The sequence below is a fragment of the Pezoporus wallicus genome, unplaced genomic scaffold, assembly GCF_028554395.1.
Source record: "Pezoporus wallicus isolate ANWC-B61680 ecotype Strahan unplaced genomic scaffold, APGP_CSIRO_Pwel_v1 contig_5231, whole genome shotgun sequence".
Lineage (NCBI taxonomy): Eukaryota > Metazoa > Chordata > Aves > Psittaciformes > Psittacidae > Pezoporus > Pezoporus wallicus.
The window spans coordinates 1397480-1404870 of NW_026635973.1; positions in this window are offsets into that span (position 1 = coordinate 1397480).

The window sequence follows — 7391 nt, forward strand, 5'->3', positions numbered from 1 at the left end:
AGCTGCTATTACACAGCACAGACTGTAAAATACTGTAGGATTTGTCCGATGATGATCCCCCCAGTGTTTCAGTCACAGATTTTGCCTCAAACCTGTACGGACTCACCCAGAATTGCCTTCACTGGGGATAACCCCTCACCATCACTGGCAAAGATGGGCTGGAAACAAGTCAGCCAAACGACCTGGTATCTGTTTTTCTCTGTAAGTCATCACAGAGCTGCCTCCATCTCCATGCACTGCCATTGCAGCTCTCCTTAGCAGCCACCCCCCAGGACAAAGATGGAAAGCACCAGCACTCATCTGTGCCCATCCAAAATGTTGAGTACTGTGTCTTTATGCGATTAAGTGCTTGGTATATTTAGAGGTTTTTATCCCATTGAGGTATTCCTTCTCCATATTTCCCTGCTCAAAAACAAGATCAGAAGGAATTGTCCTAGAGATGTGGCTGTTTGGTAAGTAAGTTTAGTCCTTTAGCTGGATTCCAGCAAGGGTGAAAAGGATGGAGCTGTGGTTGTAACTGAGGGTAATAAGAGAATTTATCTGTGGCAGTAAAAAAAGACACCAGTGCAGGTTAGTGGCAGTTGAATGGGTATAGGGTGTCCAGTCCATGGGGAAAAGAAGAGTTTAAGGCAGAAGTCTGTAATTAATTATTGTAAATATAAAATGGCCATCACTAGCATTGAGATTTGGCTGGCAGAATGTCATTCCAGGCTGTAAGTACATATTGCAATACGTCCTCCAGGCCTCCTGGACACAAACCAGCTTCCTTTTTCATTGGCCACAAGGAAGAACTATTTCTTCCCAGCCCACAGGTATCATGTTGTTACACGCAATTCTGCATGGAAAGTTAAGAAAAATGATTCAAGCATCTTCCAACAAAATGCTGAAGGGAGTCCTGAATGCCTTGTAAAGCACAAAACTGTTAAGGGCTAAGATTTAATAAAGACCTTATTGTGTCCTTATGGCAGATAACAGGCTAAGATATGTGGCATCTCTTGTAATATTAATAGGCTCAAAGTTTCAAGCATTTTCAAATAAACACATGACTGCTGATATTACCCATTTGTTAAACCCTATTATACATCAGATAAGGCATTCGGCCAGTTTCTTCATACTTGGAGTATGCTGTATCTCTGTTTTAACTTAGAAATACTAATGAGCCAAGACTTCACAAAACTAAGGCACATATGGGTGACCTGGGGAGGCGTATATTATCAAACCATGTGAGAATACACAGATGCAAAGAAAGGTTTTATCTTCTTAGGTGTTAATATGGATGTCTTACTGTTAATATTCAGGAGTAAATGAGTTCCTGAATATTTTCTATCCTATTCCCAAGTGTGCTCTGGTCCCTACCTGGAGACCCTCCTCTTCGCTGTGACATTGCCTTTGCTTGACTCTGCAAAAGGCTACCCCCGCCCACCGCTCTAGGTTGATTTGTATTAGATATCTTGATTTCATCACATCATTTCATCCCTGTCTAAAAAGGCCAGCTTTCTCACCTACATCTGTCTGAAGAAGGTGATCGCAGTCCACTCAGTAATTGCAGGAAAGCAATTATTCTAAACAGAATCCTTTACGGTGATTGCTTAGGAGAGAGGCTTGCCTCATAAGTGTGCTTTCAAGAACATGTACGCAATTAGGAGGATAATTATTTTGATAAATTCTGAACCACTAACAATTATGATGGCTCAAGAAAAACAGCCCTAAAATTGTTGAGCCCTGGTTCTGCAGATGCTAAGCGCTGAACTTTCAACTCCTGCCGGATTCAGATGAGAGCTGAAGGCATTCAGTTTCTCACAAAGTCAGGATTTAAGAAGAGGCTTTCCCTTCCCTAAACATAATCACTCCTTCTGAGTGGGAAGGGGATGGGGGGCACCCTGAAGGAAATGACAGGAACATGAACGGACAATTCTTTTCCTTCACTCAGCCATTCGTGCTGACAGCCATAAAATCACATCTGGGACCAATACACAAACCCTGCTAACCAGCCAGCAGTGTGGTTTTACCAATTAGTGCTAATTACATTTCATTAGAAAAAAGACTGGCAGCATAGGGAAGGTGGAGCTTGAACTACTCTTTTGTTTCCTACTGGCCTACATAACTAATGAGGAGTTTTAGTTAACAGAAAGCCATACTTCATTTTTATTTACAGCAACATGGTTTAGAGGAGATTACAGAATAAAGGCTATCTGGCTAATGGGAGAACTGGACTGCACGTACTGGGAGGTCCATTCTTCAGCTGAACACATGGAGGTTTTTTGCACTTTTCTGATTATAGCCAAATTGTACTTGCCGCTACTTCTGTGACTACATTACTATGAGACAGTAATTTCCAGCAGAAGAATGTGAAGTGAAACTATTCCAGGACCTGAAACAATTCAAATAGGTTATGAGTGCTTCTCTTTTCATCCCCCTGTGCAAGAAGAGGCTAGCAAATACAAAATGCAAATGCAGTGTTTGATTTGCAGCAACATTCCAAGTGTGAGTGATATTCATCACCCTTCACTGTAAACTCATGATTAATTTTTCTATGCCCACAGCACACATTAATTGTATGATGATACCTGAAGTTCTGCATGAGAGGACCCAGTGTCTCACCTCCAGCTCATTCATTACTCAAAGAAGGCTGGTCTGTGTAAAGGAAGGTGCTCAGCCCCATCTGTTTTCAACTGGGAACATTCCCAAATCATACCTTCTGTCTGGGAGAGGCAGCCAAGAGCAGAATGAGGAGGCACACATCTGACTGCCACTGCGTCTTTGGTGGGGCAGCGCAGCCCATTGCACAGGGAACCTCACAGGGACAGCAAGACTCAAATTCCTTCCTACCGCTACCTGAACTTACACCTACAAGCGCATCCCTTGAACTCAGCTTCCCCAAAGGGAAGGGTACCTGCAGTCAAATCACAACCTCCAGACCCCAGCTCAGCTGCAGTTTAGAATCACAGAATCGTTATGGTTGGAAAGGACCTTAGGATCATCTAGTTCCAACCCCCCTGCCGTGGGCAGGGACACCTCACACTAAACCATGCCACGCAAGGCTCTGTCCAACCTGGCCTTGAGCACTGCCAAGGATGGAGCATTCACAACCCATTCCAGTGCCTCACCACCCTAACAGGAAAGAATTTCCTCCTTATATCCGATCTAAAATCTTAACTCAAAGACACTTCACCAGTTCTTAGCAAAAACTCCCATGGGTTTGGGGGTTTGTTTCAGGGAGTGGGCTCAGCCTTGGCAGCAGGGATCTTGTGCTTGCCTAGGGAGTGGTGTACTTCCATGTGCTGGATTGACAGGAGCATGGAAGCTAGCATGGTGCTTCGAATGAGAAGGGTATCGTTCAAACCTGAAAGGATGTGCCTTCCCTTGTGCAAACCGACGAGCTGAGCTTTCCACTCAGGTACAGAATAAATCTGCTTCCACGGTCCTTGGATTCAGGCCCTTGCATCTCATGTCTCTGCAGGGTTTGTGTGGACACAGTGTGTTTGCCTAGAAGCATTTCATTAACCATGTAGGGAAGTAAAAAAATGCGCACTACCTTTTTCCTTGCATAAAAAGCAGTTTCATATATTCCTTCAGGACACGAGGAAAGAAGAAGGAATTGGAGTAGAGTCCCCATGAGAAAGGAGAATGAAATAGCTGAAGGGAATGCGTTCATGCATATTCTTTGAAAGCCTACGGCATGAATAGAGCTGCTCTTTGAGAATCCTTCCAGTGCAAATACCTGTACCTTTAGAATCCTGAAAGCAGAGTAACAGAAAAAGGTAAAATGTCACAACCTTACAGACCTAAATAATGGCTTTCTAAGTTGTTGAGATTTTTTTATATTGGGTCCTAACCAAATGGCATGCAAAACCTTGACTTCATAACACATGGTCAAATTCAGGAAGAACTGATTTATATGCATCTTATATGTTCCATATCTGCACTTTTTTATGTTTCTTGATAAATACAGCAATTTGTGTTAGCTTCATTTCACAGCAAAGCCATGCAAAAGGATAGTTATGTCATTGTTACACTAGAACGTTTGTAACTTGCTTTGTTCTGATGCACATACTAAAACCCACAGTATAAAGTTGCAAAACTAATACAAATGCGTAAGGTAAAGCAACAACCATATAGTGCAAACTCCTGCATCCAGAAGAAAGGGATCAGAAAGAAAAACTTACTAGACAGCAGTTAGCATTAGCAGCCTTTGAAGAAGCAGAGATTTGGATCTGAGCTTTTCTCATTTATAATTTTCATGTTTATTTCTTACCTTTTTTTTCATGGAGCCACAAAAATAACTCGATTCAGCTATAGCCATCTTACCACCAAGCTGTGTCAGTTGTACCAGCTGCTCATATGGTTGTCAGTACAGGCAACAGTTCAGGTTTGTTCATGTCTCTCCTTGCATGCGATCCTTTTTTTTTCCTCCTTGGTGCTGCATTTCTGTAGTTGAATATCTGCTGGCTCTTATCAGGTGTGATGATAACAAATCTAAAGCTGCCTAGAAAAAACATGATCACCATTACTTCATGCTGTTACCACCCTGAAATTCACAGCAACCACAGGAGTAGCCTGAATTGAAGGCCAAATTAGATTAGGTTAGGTTAGCTATTCTCATTTTGCAAACACGAAACCCCCAAACAAGCAAAAAACCTCCCTCCCCTCTGTAGTCCATGCAGGGGAAACTGTGTGTTGAGAGCCACTGGGCAACTGAAGAGGGTTGGGGAAGCGAGAAGGGGAATGAGAAAAAAAGGGCATGGTTGGAATTGGGGTGAGCTCCCCTGTGACAATCTGTTTGGCAGCAAATGACATGGGAGAGGAAACCCTCTATAGCGTGGAGAAGGAGAGGGCAGCATCCTGCTAACACTTTGCATGTGGCACAGCATGGAGTAGAAAAGCCATAAGTAAATGATGTACCTTCCTCTCTTCTTCATGTTCCTGCCTTCTCCACACAAGCGCTACAGCACCCTCCAGGGACAGCCGTTCCCCAGAGCAAGGGCTGAAACCCTGCTTGGCTACGCAGAGGAAAGAGGTCTTGTCTTTTTCCTGCATAAGCTGACTTTCAGATTTTTGGATGCCCATGGGAGTCATATAATTCTTCATGCTTCCTAATGAAAAATTAATCCATCTAGGTCTAGTCTTCCTCAACAGGTTAAATTACCATAAAATTAATGATTCAGTTTTATTGAACTAATGCCATTTAAAAGCTTTGCCCTTCTTTGTAATTAGGTGTTAAGGTTATATTATTTATATGAGGTGGTTGTTTTCTTTACAGTGCAGAACACAAACTGACACATAAACTAATTTTTCTGGTAAGGAATGTCAACACATTTGTGGTGCATAAAGCATCAGGTATTATATACAGGGCCAGGACTGTGTATGGTAATGATGATGGCACAAGCTTTGGATGACATGCTTTCAAAATGTAATACTAATTAGATCTGATCAGACCTTCTATGTGTCCCTGATCATTCCATTTCTCTTCTTTGCTCCAGTATATTCTGAATGCTGAAGTGTGTTAGTATTTGGTTAAATATAAGTTTCTGGAAAGGAATCCAGTTGTCTTATGGCAGTTTGTTCAACCAGTTATTTCCCATGGGAAAGTAAGATCCTCAGCTATCCAACTTGAATCTGTCAACTTCAGCTCCCAAACAATGGTTTCTCAGAGCCTTTTTCATCTGGACTTTAGAGTCCCTTCATAACTGCAGTTTTGCCCCTTCAAATAAATCAATAGCACATCAATAGCTGCCTGAGCTGGTGGTCCGTGCGATCTGGACCTGCTCAAGGCACTGCACTCACTGTGCAGGGGTGAAAAATCTTGCCCTGGGGTGGAAAAGGCTTTGCTCTTTCTGGGAGAAAGGGCAGGGAGAAATGAACAGTTCTCCTTTGGAAGGTGTTTCCTTCTCTGGAGCAACAAACTTCAGGCTCGTTTTCACTGCTGAGGACCTCGTATCAGGACCCCACTGTCCTGCAGAGTGGTAGCTCCCTTCAAAGCTCCTAATAAAAAGCCCGAACTGCCTTGTGCCCAGCCAGAAGGAACCGAAAGAATTCATTGTCATGTGATTTTGTCCCCTCTCCATTCCCCATGCTTCACAAATTCTCATCTATAATTTATTGCTATATGTTACCCTTTTTCTCATTGATTGTACATTACGGCTTATGCCTAATTGCTGCTTTCATTTTTTTTCACGGAGCCTGGGTGGCCTTTCAGGCAACACTGTCATCTTTCTTGACACTGGAATCACAGCTTTTTGGCTATTTAATGAGCTCTTCTTGAAAGAGCTCGCAGTTCTCCGTCACATTTGCTCCTTCTGTTTATGTTTTTTTCCTCACTATCAGTCTCACCTTTTTCTTCATCTTTGGGAAACTGATCCTTCTGAAACATACAAGAATGTGTAAAAATCTGTTCTCATTTATTCCCAGTTTGAATGGCAGCAAGCAGTGAATAATGTTTCCTGGTTGACCACTTAGCTTTACCTGTTACAGAAAAGTCCAGAGTAGGTTTGGTGTAGGATGGGTGTTCTAGGTTAGGAAGTGACACTTGTAACTTTTAGAAATAATACCTTCAAAATAGTCTCTTAGGTTATTGTAGTTCTTTCCATACAGAAAAAAAGCTTGTGAAGAAAAGAGGAATTGCATATGTGAAATTCTATGGCAACCGATTTGAATCCAGGAATTATTGCTCAGTCCATCATGGTCATGTCAGAAATTATTTTGCTAACATTTGAGACTGTTTGGGTAGCAGCTTGTATCTCAGATGATGATTTATTTATGAATCTGAAGAAAAAGGTTATTTATGACAGCAAATATGGGATAAATTGTAAAATTTTACCTAAACTCAAAATTGAATCACAAAACTTCAGCCTCTGTTTTATTCACAAGCTTCCTTCCTAATATATTATTTAGCAAACATAACATTATCTCATTAGATGTGGTCTTTGCCCCAAAGAGTTTGCAGTCTCATTCAGGCACAAAAGACTTTTTAGCAGAGGAAAGCATAATGAAGTAATTAGTTCTGAAATAAACAGACATCATTTCAGATTAGAGAGGATGCGCTTTAATTAAGGCATCATCCAGTAATCTTCCTGTGCAAGGCACACATCCTGCACCAGCAATGGCAAAAGATGTCGTGCAAAGGACTTCACTGAAAGCAGAAACCGGTCATCTTAGATTATGACCGTGAAAGAATTTTACCTATGCTTAGGGCATAGGTCCATCAACAAAGCACAAAGGATAACAAAAAGCCACACGTTATGTTTAATCCTTCTTCCAGTATACTGAGCTCCCTTCCCTGCAGTTTGATTTTGCTGGAAACTGAAACCGTTAAGGTGCACAGTCCTCAGGTAGCATGAGATGTATTCCTCCATAGTTCAGTACAATTTACCACCTCTCATAATGCCTGAATA